Raw genomic sequence first — 23,258 nt, forward strand, 5'->3', positions numbered from 1 at the left:
CTAGGATTGTGGGGGTGGAGTTTGAACAGAAGTGTGTGATAGCACAGGGTGGGAAACTCAGAGTTTGGGGTTTTAGAATAGAGGAATAGATATAAAGGAAGATGGAAGTTTCAGGATAGAGGCTGCTCCTTCTTCTTCACCTTCTTCTCCACCTTCCTCTCCAAGGGTTTGGGTGGTTTTGTGTAATTGGATAAAAAAGTCCCCATTGCAGGCACGGGTGGTTGGTTATTGGGTTAAAAGTGAAAATAATTGAGGTGTCATTTCTGAATTGGACAGTTTATCCTTATCTTCACAGAGAGAGAGATGGGGCTCTGTTTTTAGTTTGTTGGAGTGAAATGCTGCAGAACTCAGGGTTTGTGAGACTGTGACAGAGATAAGAACTGATAAACATCTGAGTTTGAACAAGAAACACCATCTCCTGATTTAATCCCGACCCTGGCAGAGAAAATAAGCAAAAGAATCAACATTAGTGGTGCTTCAATGTCTCCAACAGAAATTTGACAACACTGTCAGAGCAGTGTTCATGGTTCAAACAGGAGGCACTGGTGTGTGACTCTGAACTGCACACACGGGGCCAGCAGCTCTCCTCACAGCCCAGGCACACACAGCAATCCTTCTCCAGCCCAGAACCAAGGACAGCGCTGCAGCTCCAGCCCCAAAAGTGCAACCAGCAGGGAATGGAGGAGAGCAGCCTGGCAGGGTGGGACTGCAGCACCTGGAGCTGGGATTGGGCACTGAACCCCAGGGTGGAAAGGGACCAAAGCTTATAAAAGTGTGGAAACTCCTGAGCCAGGGTCCATCTTGGGTGCAGCCCTGGCCGGGCTCCTGCACTGCCCAAGGTGTGTCCTGGGAGGGCTTTTAATAAATCCCTGCTTTGTCCTTTAGCTCTGCCCAGCCTCTGCTCCAGGGGCCCTCAGGCATCACCATCAGCAGCACCCCGTCCCTCAGCCCCTCCCCAGCACCGAGCTCTGGCGCTCCCAGGGCCAGCGGGCGATCCCCAGGCTGCCCCACCCGCTCCTCTGCCAGCGTGCCCAGGCTGCTTTGAGAAGTGACAAGCCCTTTATGCCATTCTCGCCCGAAGCTGAGATTAAGTGCTTAGCACAGCTTTGGGAAGTGGCCTTGGAAATGCTCCTAAAGCCCGGCAGCTCTCACGGTGCCGAGGGTTTGTTGTGAGGATTGGCTGGTGCTGACTTTGTTTATGCTAGGGAAGCAAAGCCAGTTCATGACACCGTTAATCTGTGTTTATAGGTTACTATGTGTGGCTATCGGACACGAAATGAGCACACAGAAGTTTGGTAAATTCAAAAGAGAAAAAGACTAAGTTTTATTCAAACATCTGGTATTTATAGAATTCCAGAGGTGACCGTGGATTGGAGGATGGAATTACCACCTCTCCAACCACACTGGTCCAAAGATCAACCCATCATTTCTCTCCACCCACAGAGAAATATGGAAACTATTCTATTTACACATGAAATTGTGTGGGAACTCTGACTCTCAAATATGTAAACATTATCAGAAGGCTGAAGAAGTTTTATGAGAGCTTTAAAGCTTTCAAAAGAACTATAAGAGAAAACACTTTTAAAAATCAGGCTAACAACTATGTTTGCATAAAATTGTTTACTTTGACTCCTTTGTCTTGGTCCTTTTCAGAAATTCAATTTTTTGATGATTTTTTACTGCTAGTAATGTTTTTATTATCTCTTTTGCCAGTAAACTCATTCTTACATCTTTTCTCATCAGAGCAGTCAGTGTCAGAAGGGCAGAATGACCAGACATGAGGTTTTCACTTCTGCTTTTGCTTTGAGTTCATCTCTCCCTTGGCTTTCACTGTACCAGTGTGAAAACCAAGTTCAGTCGCCTGAGCAAATGTAAAAGCTCAGTGAAGGCCAAGAGCAGACAAGGCCCACAGAGCAAAGGTTATCACGGCCGGGTGCACCTTGGCACTCAGCCAGGAGCACCCTGTGACCTTCGGGGACACCCCTTAAGCACCTTGGAATTCCAGCAGCCTGCTGCACCTTCCCAGAGCCTTGTGCACAGTAAACTTTTTCTTTAAACCAGTTCCCATGTCCCAAGAGCTGTTCAGTGTATTTCCTCTTTGGATCTGCTTTTTTAGAGCGTCTGCATCCTTGGCTTGTGCTTTTAGTCCTTTTTTATCATCATTTTCAGTTGTTGGGCCCTGGCCCACACGGCCTGCAGAGGGTGAGTGCTGGTGGGTGGCACATCTGTCCAGGTGTGCTCATCCTGTGTTCATTGGGGTTATCCCACCCCAGCAGGCATTTTAACACAGGCACGCTGATAGCAGCTATTGCCCTGAGCTCCGTGAGCAGCAGAAATAAAAACTGTATCTTTCTAGCAAAGCTGCTGTAACAGCACACACACAGAATGCATTTAACACTTGTGAAAAGCCAATGTTGTAACGTGTGTCTGTGACACCAGGGTTAAAAGGTTTGTGGTGCTACTCAGTTTGGGCTCTGTGGCTGTGTGGTCTCCCAGCCTGTGGCCAGGCTCTGGGAAGGGGGTTTTGCTGGCTCCTGCTGCAGGCAGGGTGCAAACCCTGCTGTGGGAGCTGGGCAGAGCTCCTGGGCAGCCCTGGCAGTGCCCTGCTGCAGCCAGGGCGGGCAGGAGGGCTGGGCACCGTGGGCAGGCTAGCAGCTGATCTTCAGGCTAAAGGACTGGGCTAACAGAAGAAATTGGTAAAACACGAGTTTATGCACGGCAAGGAGGAGAGCAAGGCCTTAGCATGGAAACCTAAAGCAGTCACAAAAGGGATATTTGCAGTTACAGGATCCGTGCCTTAGTGAGCAGTGTGCGTGCCTTAATAATGTGTTGTAAACTCCTGCCAATTAATTATTGACATTAATTGCTCTATACCAATAAAATACAACAAGGTATTGCTTTGTCCAATTAATATAATGAGCTGGTTTGATGTACTAATGACCTAAAATCACGCTTTGTTAGGGGTATAAAACTTAACAACTTGTAATGAAGAGAAGCCATTGTTGTCACTGCACAGGTTTGTGTGTGTGTGTGTGTCCATCTCTGCTGCAACAGGGCACAGCCTGGCCTGGGCACAGCCTGGCCTGGGCACAGCCCCTCTGCAGCTGGGACATTCCCCCGGGGCAGGGGACAGGCAGGATGGAGTTGCTCCAGGGCTGGAGCCAGGCTGGGAGAGCTGGGAATGTTCCCCTGGAGAGGAGAAGGATCCAGGGAGAGCTCAGAGCCCCTGGCAGGGCCTGAAGGGGCTCGAGGAGAGCTGGAGAGGGACTGGGGACAAGGGATGGAGGGACAGGAGCCAGGGAATGGCTCCCAGTGCCAGAGGGCAGGGATGGATGGGAGATTGGGAATTGGGAATTCCTGGCTGGGCTGGAATTGCCAGAGCAGCTGTGGCTGCCCCTGGATCCCTGGCAGTGCCCAAGGCCAGGTTGGACACTGGGGCTGGAGCAGCCTGGGACAGTGGGAGGTGTCCCTGCCATGGGGAAAAAGTGAAGAGTTTTCAGATGACAACACAGCAAAAATCAAGAATAAATAAGTTTTGGAAAAAAAAACAGCCTGAAAAGAAAAGGAAAAATATGGAATGCAGAACCCCCCATTCAGCCTGAATATTTTAATCCAGAGGAACTCAAGAGCTGACTCTCTCATGGTGTGAGTGGATTGATCCATTTTTCTCTTTAGAAAAAAAGGCTTTTTAATGTATCTGGCAAGGAAATTCTGAGCTCTGCTTGGTGGAATTTCAAACAAGAAATTCTGCACACTAGAAAGCAATCTCACAAGGAATCAACTTGGTAAGGGAAATGTAATTACATGTACAGACACTCCCATGCCTGAACTCCCGAAATTATGAGTCGCTGCTTCTCTAAAAATCATCCTCTCAAGAGCAGATGAAAAGGGACAAAATGTGCATCTTGTCTTTCACAGTGACCCTGCTGAGAGACTGAGACTGCTGTGGCAATGGTCTGGACTCTTCATATCCAAATCAACCCAAATTTTCTCCTGGCATGCTCCAGAACAGAATTATTACCATGGAGACGTCACATAAAAATAGTAATCCTGATCCTAATTAACAGGCATTAAGTCTTTCCATCACAAGGCATTCAGGATCTGACACATTCACGGTTAAACCCAGTTGAAAATGATTAGGAATTGTTATTTTTGAAGGTGAAGGCTGTGTTGAGAGGCAGTGGCCGAGTCCCAGAGCAGTGAGGGGCCTGGGCCAGAGACAGCAGTGAATCCCACAGAGCTGCTGGCTTCGGGCAGCTGCACACTGAATTTCTGACAGGTCTCTCAGCCCATCACCTGAATCCTCTCACCAGCAGCTCTGCACAGCTCTGGCTGCTCCAGGGTCCCCCTGGGAGGGGACAGGGGACAGAGCCTGGGGGGCTCCTGTCACCTCCTGGGATTTATCAGCCTCAGTCTGTCAGAGAATCATGGACTCCTGGAACGGTCTGGGTGGGAAGGGACCTGAAACCCCACCCAGTGCCAGCCCTGCCATGGCAGGGACACTCCCACTGTCCCAGGCTGCTCCAGCCCCAGTGTCCAACCTGGCCTTGGGCACTGCCAGGGATCCAGGGGCAGCCACAGCTGCTCTGGCAATTCCAGCCCAGCCAGGAATTCCCAATTCCCAATCTCCCATCCACCCCTGCCCTGTGCCATCAGGAAATCAAAAGGGGGACTGACCCCTCCAAGTCCAGTTTAATCCTACAAGAAACCAGGTGCCCCCCCCCCCCCCCAAAAAAAAAAAAAAGGTTCAATTGTCCTTGGACTGAGCTGCCATTTTTTAATCACTTGCAGATGGAATCTGTTGGGTGGATATTTCTGCCCAGCATCATCAGTTTTATTGGTGACAGAGGCCTGATACATTATTTATCATCCCTGAGTCCATGCCAGCACCTTCCAGCAGCCAGGGCTGGGGGCACTGGGGGCTGCGCTGGGGCTGCACAGCTCCCGTGGCTGGGAGAAATTCAGACTCCACGGACTCAGAAAACTGCTAAAGCAGAAGGAGATTCCTCCTGCTCTTTGACTTCTCAGAAAAGCTGGTGAGTCACCTGGCATCCAGAATAAATCCCAGGTGCACGTGAGGGAAATCGGGTCACTGCTGATGATCATTTGGCTTCAGCAAGCAGCAGAATTGTCTGGATTCGTGGGTGTGTTTCTGCAGGGAACACAAATGCCTGGATGTTTTTACGCTGAAGATGGCCAGAAGTTTTCTCATACTCACCTGCAGCTTTGTGCTTTCCTGCGTTTTTGCTTAGGTAGGGATTTTTTAAATGTATTCAGGACTCCTGAGCAAGAAGGCTCTGGAAGATGACATCACCATGGGATGGGACTGATGGGATGGAGCTCTGGGGTACAAAGGTTAGTTCCTTCTGCATAAAATATAGCAGATCAAGCCCTCTGCGGGATTATTCCTTCGTTTGCATTTTTCCAGAGCAGCACAAAGGGCTCTGACCTCGTGGAGGGCTGTTCTGCCTTTGGTCCCTGCAAGGACATCCCAGAGGTGGAACCAGGGTCCCCTCCAGCCTGGGCATTCTGTGCTCCCCACGGAGCCACGGGGGACGTCCAGCACGGCGCTCCGGGGCTTTGAGCCAAACCAGGGAGAGCCGTGGGGGTGAGGAGCTGGGGGACTGGACAGGACAGGGTGAACTGCAGGGTGACACTGCAGGGTGACAGGGCAGGGTGACACTGCACGGTGACAGGGCAGGGTGACAGGGCAGGGTGACACTGCAGGGTGACAGGGCAGGGTGACAGCAGGAGATGAACTGGCTGCTGCAGAGCTTGGAGGCAGCTGCTGCCACACAGGGAGCAACAGTCAGTGAGAAATTGCTGGGGTGAATTCAGTGAGATATTGCTGGGGAGAATTCAGTGAGTTATTGGTGGGGTGAATTCAGTGAGAAATTGCTGGGGAGAATTCAGTGAGTTATTGGTGGGGTGAATTCAGTGAGATATTGCTGGGGAGAATTCAGTGAGTTATTGGTGGGGTGAATTCAGTGAGATATTGCTGGGGTGAATTCAGTGAGATATTGCTGGGGAGAATTCAGTGAGATATTGCTGGGGAGAATTCAGTGAGTTATCGCTGGGGTGTGCCCTGGCTGCTGTGAACAGCCCTCCCTGCCTGGGGAGCAGCAGCAGCACCACAATCTCTCTGCAAAGGCTTCTCTGCCACCCTGCAGGGGGAAAGGCACGGGCTGGGGAACATCGCGGCTTTGGAAATGTGACAGGATGGCATTGCAGAGTCACAGACACAGAATGCCAGCATGGCTCGGGCTGGAAGGGACCCCAGAGGGTCACTGGTGCCACTCCCTGCCCAGGGCACAGCATTGTGTCCATGTGGCTCCGGAACATCCCCGGGAGGAGACTCCAGCCCCTCTCTGGGCTCTGTTCCAGCTCAGTCCCTGCCCAGGGCAGGAGTTCTGCCTCCTGTGCCCGGGAATTCCTGGGATCAATCCCTGCCCATTCCATTTCAGCCACTCGTCCCAGCTTTGTGCCCGTGTCCCTTTCCCTGTCCCCTGCTGTGCCCGTGTCCCCTCCCTGTCCCCTGTGCTGTGTCCAGCTCCATTGCAAGGACACGGGAGCAGCCCCAGCCTCTCCTTGCAAGAGCTCGCAGGGTCTGGTAAAACACACTTGCAGAAAGATGAAGGCACAACAAGAAAAAATGCTCCTTTGGGGTGTAAGGGCTGCCACCAGGGTGAAAGGTGCTGGTTCTGCTCAGAGTCCTGCATAGAAGTGATTTCTGTTTATTCCTTCAACTCTTGTGTCAGTAGGATGGACACTGAGCTGGGATACTCTGAGTGAAGGGAGGAAGTTTTAAAACCTCAGGCAAAATTTTTCCTTTTTTTTTTTTTGTGTTTTTGTTGCAAAATGCTGGGGTAATGTTTGCCTACATCAGGCTTAAAATTGTAACAGTCATGAACATCAATAAATCATAAACTCACAGGATGGTTTGGGTTGGAAGGGACCTCAAATCCCATCCCATCCCACCCCTGCCATGGCAGGGACACCTCCCACTGTCCCAGGCTGCTCCAGCCCCAGTGTCCAACCTGGCCTTGGGCACTGCCAGGGATCCAGGGGCAGCCACAGCTGCTCTGGGCACCTGTGCCAGGGCCTGCCCGCCCTGCCAGGGAAGGATTCCTCCCTGATATCTGACAGGATTTCCTTGGCCACCTCAAAGCTTGGCTACAGCAAATTCAGCAGCTGTGGGGACCACTCCTGCAATTGCTGCTGTAAATCCAGACTGGAGTTCAACTGGCTGGCACCTCATCTGCTTCCTAACCAGAAACTGGCAGAAAGAACCCACTGTGGAAATGATCCTATTCCGTGTTCATGAACACTGAAACCAGTTCATTAAGTAACAGGTTTTGATCATTGGAATTTGGAATCATTTGGGTTGGAAAAGCCTTTAGTCCAGCCGTTCCCCAGCAGTGCCCAGGCCACCACTGCCCCGTGTCCCCGAGTGCCACGTGCACAGGGCTGCAAATCCCCCCAGGGATGGGCACTGCACCGTTTACTCTGACGTCTGAGGGGATTAAAGGTGAGGTTTGCCTCCCCTGACCCTGGAGCCCCCTCCCCAAATAAAGCCAAGCCTGTGCAGGTGGCTGATGTAGATGCCCCAGGGATCGGTGGCACAGCTGGAGTGAAGGATTCCAGATGTGGAACTCGCAGTGCGGGTTCTGAGGGTTCCCCTGGCCGAGCCGAGCTGAGCTGAGCTGAGCTGGTGGTGGGAAGTGACAGGAGCCTGCCAGGGTGAGGGGCTGCCAGCTCAGCGTGGTTTGGAGTGACCCCAGAGAAGTTCCTGGGGGCTGAGGGGAATGGCTGGAACTCAGGGCCCTGGGAGCTGGGGAGTGGCAGCTGTGACTGAAATTCATGGAAAATGTTGCTAATGGACATTTCCAGCCAAGATTTCCTGCAGCTGTTTGGCCACAGCCCTTAGTGCGAGTGTGGGAGCTGGAAGAGATTTCCAGGAGAGCTGGGAACCCTCCCCAAGGAGGGTTTTCCTTGTTTCCCTTCCTAGGGAAGGAGCTGTCCAGCCCTGTGATGGTGCTGAGCTGGGAGCGCACCAGGGGAGCGCCCGGGAGTCAGGGACGGTCCCTGGAACAGCCGCGGTGCTTTTCTTCATCCCAGAGCACACTCCTGGTGTGGGGCAGTGCTGCTGCGGGCTCTGATACCCCAAACCCCATTCCAGCTGTGTGGGGCAGTGCTCCTAACCCTGATACCCCAAACCCCATTCCAGCTATGGGGCAGTGCTCCTACCCCTGCCCTGATACCCCAATTCCATTCCAGCTGTGGGGCAGTGCTCCCAGCCCTGCTCTGATATCCCAAAGCCCATTCCAGCTATGGGGCAGTGCTTCTACCCCTGATACCCCAAACCCCATTCCAGCTGTGGGCAGTGCTCCCAGCCCTGCTCTGATATCCCAAACCCCATTCCAGCTGTGGGGCAGTGCTCCCAGCCCTGCTCTGATATCCCAAAGCCCATTCCAGGTGGTGCTGCTGCCCTGGCACTCACCAGTTCCCCCACACCCACTCTGACCCCCAGGGTTCTCCAGGAGAGCTCCCGTGGTTCAGCTCCTGCCCAGGTTCCCACCACACATTCGTGCCGTGGGTAAGGTCAGAAGGGACCTTTGGGGTCAGGTTCCAGCCCTGTGACACCTCCCCCTGTCCCAGGTGCTCCAGCCCCAGTGTCCAACCTGGCCTTGGGCACTGCCAGGGATCCAGGGGCAGCCACAGCTGCTCTGGCAATCCCAGCCCAGCCAGGAATTCCCAATTCCCAATCTCCCATCCAGCCCTGCCCTCTGGCACTGGGAGCCATTCCCTGGGTCCTGTCCCTCTGTCCTTGTTCCCAGTCCCTCTCCAGCTCTCCTGGAGCCCCTCCAGGCCCTGGCAGAGCTCTGAGCCCTCCCTGGCTCCCTCTCTCCCCCGAAGGCCCCCAAACCCCGTGGGTCACTCGGAGGCTCCTGCGGTGCCCGGTGTGTGCTGGGGAAACGCAGGTTGGGGAATTTCTGTCCGAAGGAATCACTTTGAGCTGCTGTTCTGGGAGCAGGGAGAGCACAGGGATGGGAAGAAGGAGGAATCCAGGGGCAGATCCTGTCCGAGGCACGCTCTGGCCTCGGGGCGTGCAGCAGTTCATTCCTGCCCTGGCTCTGCTCCAGGACCCCTCCCATGGATGAAGAACTGAATCTCTTTGTTTTTAATTAAATAAAACTTCAACTGTGAAGTTTCATAGGAATGGAAGATTAGCTAAAGTAGGTTGAAATCAGCAAAGAGATTAGTAAAAAAAAAAAAAAAAAAAAAAAAAAAAAAATAGAAATAATATAATTCCCAAGCATTGGATTTGAGCATTATCAGAATGAAATGTTCCAGACGTTGATTTCTGAAAGTGCTTCATCTCAATATTCAATAAATCCCTTTTTATGTAGAAGTGACACTTTTCATATTAAAATTAACACACATTTACAAACAGAGAGAGCTTTAATGGTTAGATAGAACCAATCTGAGCGAAAATTAAGAGTGATTGCAATTCCAGGATCTTTTTTTTTTTTTCATCGTGTCCCTTTAGAAAACTGATTTAATTTAATGTACATTTCTGCCCTCTTATTCTTATCTGCTTTGGATGAATCTGGAAAGCCGGTTTTCCCTTTTTACAGAATTTTGGATGTATCTGGAAAGCCCATGGATCCATGTTATGGAAATTGAGCCCCAGGAGCTTGGAGCAGGTGATTACAGGGAAGGGCTCCCAGGCAGAGCAGCAGGGACTCCTGCAGAGCACGGGCAGCACTGGAAATCCTGGTTCCTCCCTGCTGCACCCCGCGTCTGCTCCTAAAGCCACTGGCACGAGGGTCTCAGAAGTTTTCCTCCGTGTGCTTTAACTTCCACTGCAATTTCCATTTGTCCTGCTCATCCCACATTTGCCTGGAGGCAGAGCATCAGGTGAGAAAACATGAGCCAGGTTTAAAAATCACCCAAAAACCTGCTGAGGTTGGAGCTCTGTCCCCAGCACGAGAAGGGGTCAGAAAGGCAGGAGGAGCCCGTTCCAGCAGGAATGCACGTCCTGGAATGACCTTGCAGGAATCAGACAAAAGGTGACCTGCCCAGATTCCATCTTTTAAAGGATCCCTTCCCCGTTTCTAATAGAAGTCAGCATTTGAGAGATGCCTGAGATTACACTTTCCCCCCCGTTACCCTCCCTTTTCATTTCCTCCTGGCTTCTGGGTGTTAAAAGGTGGGATTTGTTCCTTAAGCCTTCCCCAGTTCCACGGGAAGTTGTGGTGAATCCCTCTGCTCTCGCGTGTCCCCTCCGAGCTCTTTGGCCAGCAGAGGGATTTTCGGTTCTGCTCTGCTCCCTTCGCACGGGGCAGCTTTTCTGTGCCAGCCTTTGTCTTTGCCCGGGCACCCACCATCCCCTGGGCACCCACCATTCCCTGGGCACCCACCATCCCCTGGGCACCCACCATTCCCTGGGCACCCACCATTCCCTGGGCACCCACCATCCCCTCGCTCCCATCGCCATGGAAACCGGGCACTGCCGGCAAAGTTCCCAAATTCTGCCTCTTACCCGCTCCCCACGCTGCTTCCAGACGTGGGAACGGCCAGAGGGGAGCAGCAGCAGGGGCACATTCCCCAAACCAAACCCCAAACCAGGCAGCTTTGTCACTGGGAACGGCCAGAGGGGACAGCAGGGGCACATTCCCCACACCGGGCAGCTTTTCACACATTTTGGAACGCTGGAAATCGGCCCGGTGGCTTCCAGGAGTGCTGGAAGGGCTCCAGGCCGGGCTGGGCAGGGCTTGGAGCACCCTGGGGTGCTGGAAGGTGTCCCAGCCCATGGCAGGGGTGGGGTGGGGTGGGGTGGGATGCGCCTTGAGCTCCTGCCCAACCTGAACCACTCTGGCATCCTGTGGCTGCGGAGAGCCTCTTCCTTCAGCAGCTGTTTCTTTTACTCTTCAGTAAAGTCCCTTTTCCCCCTTTCCCTCATTTTGGGTGGCACGGGGAGCTGGCAGCAGTGCCACACGATGGACACGGTTTGGTTCCTGGGGTGGAAGGCAGCACAGCCAGGGGGACAAACCCCGTGTCCCCTGGGATGGGGCTCACACAGGGGTCACACGGCACCGTGGCACTGCCACCCCACTGCGGGGTGGCTCGGGAGTGGCACCTGGAGAGGACAACCGGGATAATCCCATTATCAGGATTGATCCCGTTATCAGGATAATCCACCAGGATAATCCCATTTTCAGGGTAATCCCACCTGCCCTCCCAGCTGGGGCGGACAGACCCCAGCCCTGGGAAGCCAAGGGTGGAATCACAGCCCCTCCAGCGCCAAAGGAAAGCATCCCGAGGGGCAGGGCAGGACTGCTGCTGCTGCCTAGGGCAGGAAACACTCTGCCAAAGGGACTGGCCTGGGCCGGTCTGGACCCACGCAGCTCCCAGCTGTGCCCAGCCACTCCCTCTGGGGCTCTGATCTCCCAGCTCCCACTGAGCCTCTCCCCGAGCCGATCTCCCCAGAGGTGGATCCCTTTGAACTCCTGGTTCCAGCTGGGCCCGTTTGGCCACAGGAGTCGCTCCCAGCTGCCAGGCAGCCCCGGGCTGCGGGTGATTCCCCGGGAGGGGAACCGCGGGGTCCCTGCCTGGGAACAGCCGCTGATGTCCTGAAGCCCAGAGGGCTCGTGTGTGGCTCAGGCACAGCCCCAATGTTCTGCAGCAATTTCTGTTCATGAGTTTATGGGAATTTGGGTTTTTAATCAGCGCCAAACACCACGAACGTTGGGATTCTGTGCCACAGTAATAAATAATTAAAAACTAGGGAGGGAGGGAGGGAGGGAGGGAGGGAGGGAGGGAGGAAGGAAGGAAGGAAGGAAGGAAGGAAGGAAGGAAGGAAGGAAGGAAGGAAGGAAGGAAGGAAGGAAGGAAGGAAGGAAGGAAGGAAGGAAGGAAGGAAGGAAGGAAGGAAGGAAGGAAGGAAGGAAGGAAGGAAGGAAGGAAGGAAGGAAGGATGAGCCCTCTCCTCAGCAGGCACTCTGGTTTTTGGGGAAGGAGCTGCAATCCCCCTCATCGGGGCTGCACAAGGTCCCAGCCACTCCCTGGTGTCTCTTGGCTGCTCTTCAGCAAACTGGGGAGGGAGCCAAGGGCTGCCTTGCTCAAAGAACAGTGAAAAAATGAAGATGAAAAAAACGAAAAATTAATAGGAAAAATGAAATGAAGATGAAAAAATCGGCAAAGCCTTTGTGTGCAATTTCCTTTGGGGGGAAGTCAGCAGTCACCTCTGAGAGCAGCGCTGGCCCTGACAAGAGCTCCTTTCATCACCTGGGAAGTTGAACATTTGCATTTTGAAGTCTCTCGTTTGCTGTTCTTGCATTCAGATGCAGGTTCCTGTTTCTTGGGGTGTTTTGCAGTTTGTTTTGTTTTGTTTTGTTTTGTTTTTGTTTGTTTTTTTATTGTTTGGAGGTTTTTTTCCCACGTTTGTCCTACAAGAAATAAAATCAAATGAACAACCTCCACGCAGGGGTGGAGCTCGCTGGTGTTGTCCTTGAGGAGGGAGGCTTTGATAGGCAAAGAATTCCAGACTTTTTTCCCCTTCATCAGCGTGATACATTCCAAACCCAATATTTTGGGTGCTCTTATGAAAAAAAGAAACGCACAGCTGCCCTTAGAGGCAGCTCATGGTTAAATCCTCGCCGTTTCTGCCTGCGGCACATCACAGACACCATCCCTGTGGTAAATGCAGCATCAGCCTGACCCCTCAGGGGAACAGCTGTGAATTGGCTCGGGGGACCACAACTGGGGTTGGCACTGGGGGAACACCCTGTGAGGGCCAGGAATCCCCAGCCCTGCTCCCCTGACTGCCCAGGTGAGCGACGGGGAGGCAAGGAGCTGGTTCCATTTTCACCCTGCTTCCTCTCCCTTTGGTTCCGTTTCCTTTCCCAAGACATCGGGGGTGTTGTATTTCAAGAACAAATTAATTCCCTGCTGTATTTCTTGTCTGCTTTGAGATGGAACCGAATCCTCACCTTTCCTCCTGGGAAGTGTTCAGAAGTGTGGATGTGGCATCAGGGGACACGAGTTAGGGTCACCTTGGACTCCTGGGGAACGCTTGGACTCGGTGGCCTTGGAGCATTTTCTCAACACAAATGATTCTGTGGAGCATCATTTGAGAAATAAAGCTATTTTTGGTGTGGTTTGGACTCCCCATCCTGGGGAAGTTGTGGTGTTTTCTTTCCAGACCCTGAGGAAGGAGGTAAATAAACCCAGAATTCACAGAATCACAGAATGACCAGGTTTAAAGAGACCTCCAAGATCATGGAGTCCAACCCAGCCCCAACACCCCAACTGAGCCCTGGCACCCAGTGCCACAGCCAGGCTTTGTTAAACAGAGAAGGCTGCTGGTGCTGTCTGCAGGATCCGCTCTGCCTTGGGAGCTCCTGCTGGGGCAAACAGATGCACCAGGGGATGTTCCTGACACCCTGTGCCTCATCTTCTCTCCTTCCCAGGGCCCCTGAAAGGTGCAGGGAACCCCAAGCTCACCCTCAGCACCGTGCAGCCGGGTGGGGAGGGAGGGATCCAGCTCTGGGGGTCTCTTAAGCCCGGGGTTATTTTGTTGGAATGAAGTGAGACCTGCCCACTGCACTCAGACACTTGTGGGGTTTAAAACTGTGTAATTATCCTGATGATGCCTTGAGAAGGCTGCCCTGGAGCAGAGGCTGGATGGAGTCACAGAATAAAGCAGGGATTTATTCAAAGGATCTCCTCCATGGATCCACCTTGGGCAGCACCAGAGCCCAGCCAGGGCTGCAGCCAAGAGGAACCAAAATGGTCCCAAAATGCACGAGCGCTCCCGGGGGCTCTCACTGGGATCAGCTCTGCTCCATTTGCACCTTGCAGTTCATTGTCCCATTCCAGCTTTAGCCCAGGCACTCCCATCCTGCTTGTTTTTCTCTCTCCAGCCCACGCTGTTTGTGCTCCTGGGCCTGAGCTTTGGATCATTTGTCCTTGGTGCCCAGCTGGAGCAGGAATTGTTTTGTCTCCCTGCTCTGTGCAGAGAGCTCAGCATCCCATAATATGGAGCTCAGACCCACACACTAAAGCAGCACAGAATGTGAAAATGGAAAAGCCAAAACCTGAGGCATCACCTCAGTGGTACAAACAAAACATAGCTTTGATTTCTTCTGGATATTTGGACTCTGCTGCTGTTGAAGCCACTATTCCAAGGCCAGTTGGTCAGTGCCACTTTGGTCTAGCATAAAAATCTATTTTTCCCCCCTTGGGTTAACTCTAATTTATGTTTTGGACAAATTTAATAGCACCACCATTAGTAGTATCACCATCTCTACTACATTATCCTACATGAGCAGAGCAATTTTTAAATGGGGTCTTTTATCCTCAGCACTATTCCTCATCCCCGATCATTCACACCAAACTTGGGTTTCTCTTGTTACTGCAATCAGGTTTTAATTCCTCCGGGAGGAAGGAGAAGGCAAGAAGGAGAAAGGAAACAATGCCTGGCCCTGGCTCTAATGTGGCACCTTTGCATTTGCTAAAACCCAAATAAGTTTTCCTCCACTGCGGGGTGTGAGGGGGCTCTGTAAGCAACGGGGTATTTGGGGTGGGCAGGATTTGGGGTGTGCAGGATTTGGGGGCTCTGTAAGCACTGGGATGTTTGGGGTGGGCAGGATTTAGGGGCTCTGTAAGCACTGGGATGTTTGGGGTGGGCAGGATTTAGGGGCTCTGTAAGCACTGGGATGTTTGGGGTGGGCAGGATTTGGGGGCTCTGTAAGCACTGGGATGTTTGGGGTGGGCAGGATTTGGGGGCTCTGTAAGCACTGGGATGTTTGGGGTGGTTCCTGGGTCAGAGGCTGAAAGTGGCCTCAGGATTCTGCTGTCCCCTCCTGCCCCAAGCGAAGCCAGCCTGGGGCAGGGAGCTCCTCCAGCCCCGTTTGAGGAGCCCCAGGATGGGACCCCAGGGCTCCCTGAGCACAGCCAGCAGCTTTTCCCTGGCTCCAGGCAGCTTTCCCTGGCAGCACTTGGCCCTTGTCCCTGCTGTCCCTGCTGTCCCTGCTGTCCCTGCCATCCCCTGCCATCCCCTGCTGTCCCTTGCCATCCCCTGCTGTCCCTGCCATGCCCTGCTGTCCCTGCCATCCCCTGCCATCCCCTGCTGTCCCTTGCCATGCCCTGCTGTCCCTGCCATCCCCTGCTGTCCCTTGCCATGCCCTGCTGTCCCTGCCATCCCCTGCCATCCCCTGCTGTCCCTTGTCATCCCCTGCCATCCCCTGCTGTCCCTTGCCATGCCCTGCTGTCCCTTGCCATGCCCTGCTGTCCCTGCCATCCCCTGCCATCCCCTGCCATCCCCTGCCATCCCCTGCCATCCCCTGCTGTCCCTTGCCATGCCCTGCTGTCCCTGCCATCCCCTGCTGTCCCTTGCCATGCCCTGCTGTCCCTTGCCATGCCCTGCTGTCCCTGCCATCCCCTGCCATCCCCTGCCATCCCCTGCTGTCCCTTGCCATGCCCTGCTGTCCCTGCCATGCCCTGCTGTCCCTGCCATCCCCTGCCATCCCCTGCCATCCCCTGCTGTCCCTGCCATCCCCTGCCATCCCCTGCCATCCCCTGCTGTCCCTCTGAGGGGAGCTGTCCTGAGCTGTCCCCGTGGCCCCAGTGAGGTGTCCCTGAGGTGCCCATGTCCCTGCTGTCCCCAGCCCAGCTCTCTCTCGTTCCCCGGAGGTTTCCCAGCCCTGCCCAGCCCTGGGGCTCTCCCCAGTTTGTCCCTGCAGGGCCCCAGGAGCACTCCAGAGGAGCTGGGGACACCTGGCCGTGCTCCTGCCGAGGAGCCCGGTGACCCTCGGGGCAGGGAGGGGAGAACGGGAGGAGCTCTGGGGCCTCCCCACCCAAACCACCCGCGGCTCTCTGATCCTTCGTGCCCCAGCAACCCCCGGTGCTGCTGCGCACTCGCTGCAGACAAAAGTCACATTTTGCATGTAGGAGACAGAAAAACAGATGTGTGTGAAAACAGCCATTTCTGCAGTTGTTTGTGAAATGTCCCCCATGGCAAGGTAACATTCTGCCACAGGTTTTTCCTTTCTTACTGCAACATGTTTGAAGTTAAAGACACAACTTCAGCTCCCTTTTACTCTCCCTGCTGCCTTGTTTTAATTCCAATGAGCTAGGCTAATTTATTCTACCTGCTAAATGGTGGGCTGCTGGTTCTTGCTGTCATAATGGCCTTGCAGGCAGCGAGAGATTTGATGAATTGCATGTCATAGGACCCAGATCAATAAATATATAAGTGTGTGAAAAATTAAACTCCAGAAGGAGGTTCAGATGCGTTAGGTCTATATCAAAGGCCACAGCAATACCTGCAGGCATCGAGGGAGCAGCTTCTGTAGCACATTAACTGAAACATTTTCATTGCACAAAGCAGCTTCCCCAAAATAAAAGGTTTTCCTGGTAATGTGCTGACTGTGTTAATTTTTAAACAGAATTCTGTTTCACTGAAATAAAGATGTCTTGTTACCTTTACTTGAAGTGTATAATTTCTCAGAGATCTGTCATATTAATTTGATGCTATTTAGGCTTAGATTTGATTATAATGTTTTGACAGATGTCAAATGTCATATGTCAAAGTACTGTAACATTGATCCCACAGGAAACAGGAGCTTTTCATATCTGCATAGCCGAGGATTAAATATAAAACACCTCAGAACGAGGATGGAAATCTCTGTGTGAGCATTGGAACAGTCTGTCAGGAGGCAATGCCAGAGCCCAGCCCCCGTGCTTGGGAGCAGAGCCTGCCTGGGGTTGTGCTAATGGTGGAAATCAGGAGATTCCAGCCCTAAAGGTCCCTTTTTTCCAAGTTCAGTGTTTCCAAAGCTGGGGACAAAGGGGGGCACAGCTCTGACCTGCACAGGGCAGGAGGTGCCAGGAGGGGTGGCCCAGGTGGCACCCAGGGCTTGTCCCCAGGGCTGAGCTGCAGGCAAACATCCCCTGAGATTCCAGCGGCCTCGAGGCACATCTTTGGGCAATTTGGGGTTTTTGAGCCTGAAGGAGCCAGTGTCAGTCCTGCCCAGTACCCCGGGCACAGAATCCCCAGAGCTGGAAAGGGCCAGGGGACCTTCAAACCCAGCACAGGACAGGGCCCAGGACCCCCCCTGTGCCTCCCATTCTCGGGAGAGCTCCAGGGAAAACCAGGAGGTTTAACCCCGGATAAACCCCAGATCAAGCCCACCCTTGATCTGAGGGATGTCACTGCTGGGCTCAGGGGTGGCTGGGCAGCACTGTGGGCGCTTGCCACGTACACAGCACGCAGGAATATTCAAAATACAGAAATAGCAGCAAGGCTGAGGCAAGAACCAATGGCACCTTGAGGGAACAGAGTCCCCCAGTCCCTGTGTCCCACGTTGTGCTGTCCCCCTTTCCATAAGGCCCTTTCAGGGAGTTTCTTATTCACTTTATAACTTCTATTGCTGCGCTTCAGTAGGAGATTTTCTGTGGGGTGCTTTATGAAATGCTTTATAACATTAAATCTGTATAACACTGCAGAGTGTTTATTATATATTTAATAAACTATATTTAATATACTGCTTTATTAAATGCTTTATAACATTAAATCTGTGTAACACTGCAGAGTGTTTATTATATATTTAATAAACGATATTTAATATAGTGCTTTATGAAATGCTTTATAACATTAAATGCTGTATAACACTGCAGAGTGTTTATTATATATTTAATAAACGATATTTAATATAGTGCTTTATGAAATGCTTTATAACATTAAATGCTGTATAACACTGCAGAGTGTTTATTAGATCGTGCTTTCTGAAATGCTTTCTAACACTTTGGAGCTTGCCTTGCCTTAGAAGCCAGCTGTGTTCTCAGGGATCTCCCTGCCAATGCCGAGCTCACCTGGGGCTCGGGGTGCCTGGGAGCCCCGGCTGTGCCAGGCTGCTCTGCCACAGCCAGGTGTGCATGGCCAGGTGTGACACAGCCAGATGTGGCACAGCCAGGTGTGACACAGCCAGGTGTGAACAGCCAGGTGTGGCACAGCCAGGTGTGCATGGCCAGGTGTGACACAGCCAGGTGTGACACAGCCAGGTGTGCACAGCCAGGTGTGCACAGCCAGGTGTGGCACAGCCAGGTGTGACACAGCCAGGTGTGCATGGCCAGGTGTGACACAGCCAGGTGTGACACAGCCAGATGTGGCACAGCCATGTGTGAACAGCCACGTGTGACACAGCCAGGTGTGCACAGCCAGGTGTGACACAGCCAGGTGTGAACAGCCAGGTGTGACACAGCCAGGTGTGACACAGCCAGGTGTGCATGGCCAGGTGTGACACAGCCAGGTGTGCATGGCCAGGTGTGACACAGCCACGTGTGACACAGCCAGGTGTGAACAGCCAGATGTGACACAGCCATGTGTGAACAGCCACGTGTGACACGGCCAGGTGTGAACAGCCAGGTGTGACACAGCCAGGTGTGACACAGATAGGTGTGCATGGCCAGGTGTGACACAGCCAGGTGTGCATGGCCAGGTGTGAACAGCCAGGTGTGCATGGCCAGGTGTGACACAGCCAGGTGTGACACAGCCAGGTGTGACACAGCCAGGTGTGCACAACCAGGTGTGACACAGCCAGGTGTGCACGGCCAGGTGTGACACGGCCAGCCGTGCCCAGGGCTTTGCTGTCACCTGCTCCCCTCCCCAGCAGGAGCTGCAGCACACAGGGAGCTGTGTGAGTGTCCTTGGGCTGCAGGGATGGGAACGGCCCTTCCTGGGCTGCAGGGGGGGATCCCACAGTGGCTTTTCCCCAGAACAGGCTGAGGCAGCAGCAGCAGCACCTTTGTTTGGGTGGGAATGGACCTTAAATCCCACCCAGGGCCACCCCTGCCACAGCAGGGACACCTTCCACTGTCCCAGGCTGCTCCAGCCCCAGTGTCCAACCTGGCCTTGGGCACTGCCAGGGATCCAGGGGCAGCCACAGCTGCTCTGGGCACCTGTGCAGGGCCTGCCCACCCTGCCAGGGAACAATTTCTTACTGAAATCCAAATCTCTTTTAGTGTGGAGCCCTTAGCCCTTGTCCTGTCCCTCTCTGTCCATATAAAAAGTCTCTCCTCTTTTCCATAAGCCCCTTTAGGCCCTGGAAGGGGCTCCAAGGTCTGCCCAGAGCCTTCTCCTCCCCAGGCCAAACAGCCCCAAGTTCAACCCAACCCTTTTGTTACACACATTGAGCCCAAGGAGTTGGATTTTTTTATTTGCCATTTCTGTTGCCTTCCTAAATAAGCCCCTGGGAAAGTGCTTGGACAGTGTCCTTTTAATGCCACTTTCCTTTTGGCAGTCTGATCTCTATAAAAGGACTCCCAGGGGTTTCAGGAAATGGAGAAGATCAGACTGGCTTGGTATAACTCTGGCTCTGAGTGGATGCAGTTGTGGGTTTTGGCTCAGGAGATGAGAATGTGACACTTGGAGAGTGGAATGGAGTTAATTTATCACAGGATCTGCCCTCTGGAGACATAGGCCACAGCCTCCAGTCTGCATTTATGTTCTGCACTTTTAGAATGCCCAGAGTGCCTTGGATTTACGGCACTGAAATCCCTGGCACTAAAATCCCTGTGAGGCTTTCCCAGAGCTGGGGGCTCCCATCACTGTCAGGAAGGGGATCAGTGCTGCTGTCACATCCCACGTGCGTGTGCACGAACCAAAACACAGATTAGAGCTGCTCACCCTGGGCAAGGGGAAAATCAGCCCCCGTGGGTGTGGCAGCAGCAGAAAGGGCCCAGGCTCGGAGCTGGGGGGGGACATCGCTGCCCGGGGGGATGGAGGGGCCCGGGGCTCTGAGAGGGAGCACAGCCCAGTTGTGGCAGGGTTAGGGTTAGGGAGCAAGCCCTGGTGTGAGAAATGATCCTCACTGCCAAAAAATGTAAAAGGCTTATTAAAACCTCATCAAAAGCACAACAGCACACTGAATAGAGAAAATATCACAGTGCAGGAGCAGAGGGATTTCCCACCCTGTGCTCACCCACACCATGGAGGTTTCACCTTTTAACCCTTTAGCTCCCCCAAAGTTCTGTCCATGGACTCCTCCTTCGCTGCCAGGGCTGGAGATCACTGCCTTAAATCCTGACTGGGGCTCAGCTGCTGCCATGGGAACAATCCCACCCTCCCAAATGTCCCGAACCCAGGGCACCCCTGACAACAACACAGGGGGGTGAAACACAACTCTACACCTATAAAACTTCTCCTAAATATGCCCCTGAGATTTGCCTTTTACCTGGGAGAGCCAGCCATGGCATCAATCACCTGCCACAGGTTTCTGGGGGGGGACTGCCCTGCAGGGCCCCTGCTGCTGCAGTAGCCCCTCCAGAACGAGGGGAACTTGCTGGATGCTGCTTCCACAGGGGCTGTGGATACTGCTGGATGTGGGACAGGACCCAGGGAATGGCTCCCACTGCCAGGGGGCAGGGATGGATGGGAGATTGGGAATTGGGAATTCCTGGCTGGGCTGGAATTGCCAGAGCAGCTGTGGCTGCCCCTGGATCCCTGGCAGTGCCCAAGGCCAGGCTGGAGCAGCCTGGGACAGTGGGAGGTGTCCCTGCCATGGCAGGGGTGGCCCTGGGTGGGATTTGAGGTCCCTTTAACCCAACCCATTCCATGGTTCCATGAGTTCCTCTCGATCCTGCAGCCACTCTGCAAAAGAGAACACCACAGCACGACTGCCAAATCCTTGGATTCACAGATTTTTGCCAGAAATTACTCCAGTTCTTGCTAATAATTGTCGTTAATCTTGGAAAACAGCTTGATACAGACCAACAGTGGGCGTGGTGCTGTTCAGTCAAAGCTTGGCCCGGAGCCTTGAAGTGTTTTCCAATCTTAACAATTCTGTGCCTTCCATCCTTCTGATGGAAGCATCCTTCTGATGCTTCCACGGGCTGGAAAATGCCCGTGAGGAGAGGGCAGCAGCATCCTTGCAATAAACTCAGGGCGCTCAGAGGTGAGGCTGCAAACAGGAACTGGAGAGGATGTTTTGGACCCCCTTCCTTCCACGACTGCAGGAGCAGGATGTGCAGCCCTGCTGATGGGATCCCAGCCGGGGTCTGCACGCTTTCACTATTTCCTGGCTCCCATTGCTAAAGGAAAGCCTTTTCCACCAGTGAGAGGCAGGGCGAGGCAGAGAATTTACCCAGATTTTCACCTCTGAAGGAGGAGGAATGAGTCTCAGTTTCCCAGAGAGAGCTGTGTGCACAGAAATGCGTAATCTTGCAGGGATTTCCCGTGTTGAGGGAGAGCATCGTTCACATTCAGAGCACCTCGAGGTGTCACAGCCTCCCCCAAACCCAGCACTCGAGCTCAGTTGCTGCACTTTAGCAAACACCTCAGGGAATTGTAATTATTTCCAGTGGGACTTGAACTTCAGGGATAACCCAGAGTGCTGCACACCCCTGGGCGCTGGGACTGCTGCTGTCCAAATAACCACGTGGATCCTGGGCTCTCCTTCATTTCCGCAGCTCTTTTCATCTCCCTCCCAAGGTATCGCTGTGGGTTCAAGCTGAGTGCAAGGATAACCACATGATAAATGAATATATTCATGTAAACCCAGAAATAATCTCATCTCTTACAGAGCCAATATTTTCATGGCAAGAAAGGAAATAATATATATATATATTTGCTATCCAAACCCAATAGCACAAATCCCAACATGTCCAAAACAATTCTAATTTAATTATGCAAAAAAGGCTCCTAACCTTAATAACAAATCATTATCTGAAAGAAAATCTGAATTGGCTTTTGCAGTGTCAAAATATGAATTTCTTTTCATAGCAAGCAGAATGCAACAAGGGGACATGCAAAATGTGTCTGGTAAATTAAAAATCTGTTATTAGAGCATGCAGACAGGAGCTGGAAGAAGCCATGTAGTTAAAAAATCTGTTTTCCCAGATGAATAAATACTGGTTTACCCTCTCCCTCTGTTTTTCATGGTGCCCTTCTTCTCTCCTCCTCCCTCTCAGCTCCTTTCCCACTCAGCTTCTCGCTACATAATTAACTTTTGGAGTTTAATTTTTCTCCTGGTTCTGGAAGAATGAGCTTTTCAGGACACAATTCACATTTTCTGTGCAGTACAGGGACTATCTGGGAGAAAACCAGGCAGGATCTGTGTGTGAATCAGAGGCTCTGCAGATGAAATTGCTGCTGCCTCGTCTTCCAAATCCCTCTTGGCCGTGCCCTCAGCACTGCAGTCAGAGGCTTTGTAACCTGTAATGGATTTATGGCCTGGCTGGGCAGCCTGGGGCTGTTCTCATTTTCCAGGGTGACCTGCCCAGAGCCACCAGGCTGGGACTGAGCCAGGACCTGCCCGGGACAGGGGAGAGGGCACTGAGGGCAGAACCCTGCCACAGGGTCCTGGAAGGGACCTTAAATCCCATCCCACCCATCCCATCCCATCCCATCCCATCCCATCCCATCCCATCCCATCCCACCCATCCCATCCCATCCCATCCCATCCCATCCCATCCCATCCCATCCCGGGACACCTCCCACTGTCCCAGGCTGCTCCAGCCTGGCCTTGGGCACTGCCAGGGATCCAGGGGCAGCCACAGCTGCTCTGGCAATTCCAGCCCAGCCAGGAATTCCCAGTTCCCAATCTTCCACCCAGCCCTGCCCTCTGGCACTGGGAGCCATTCCCTGTGCCCTGTCCCTCCATCCCTTGTCCCCAGTCCCTCTCCAGCTCTCCTGGAGCCCCTTCAGGCCCTGCAAGGGGCTCTGAGCTCTCCCTGGAGCTTCTCCTCTCCAGGGGAACATTCCCTGCTCTCCCAGCCTGGCTCCAAAGCAGCTCCAGGCCTGGAACAGCTCCCAGAATTCCCCTGGATTCCTCTGGATTCCCCTGGATTGCCCTGGATTCCTCTGGATTCCCCTGGATTCCCCTGGATTCCCATACCCCGGGGCAGAGCCCACCTGGGAGCAGAGGGGCTGGCCAGGCTGGGAGTGCAGCTTTAGGAACCGACACTTGTGCCCAGCCCGGGTTTAAGTGGCACACAGCGAGCCAGCAGCGGTGGAAGTGGTCTCTGAAGGGTGCCAGCACCCAGGGGTGCCCCAGGCCAGCACCCCTCCCTGGGGAGATCAGTGGGCACGGCCGGGAGGGCTCAGCTCGGGGCTGCACGGGGGAAGGGGTGCATTAGGGACAGAGGGCACCCAAACCTCCTCAGACAGGGAACAGAAGAAGTCTGGAGAATGTCACCTTTAAGGAGAGGTTTGGAATGAGGAGTGCCGGGAAGCCCCCAAGGACACGGCTAAT

Source organism: Vidua macroura, chromosome 6 (genome assembly GCF_024509145.1).
Source record: "Vidua macroura isolate BioBank_ID:100142 chromosome 6, ASM2450914v1, whole genome shotgun sequence".
NCBI lineage: Eukaryota > Metazoa > Chordata > Aves > Passeriformes > Viduidae > Vidua > Vidua macroura.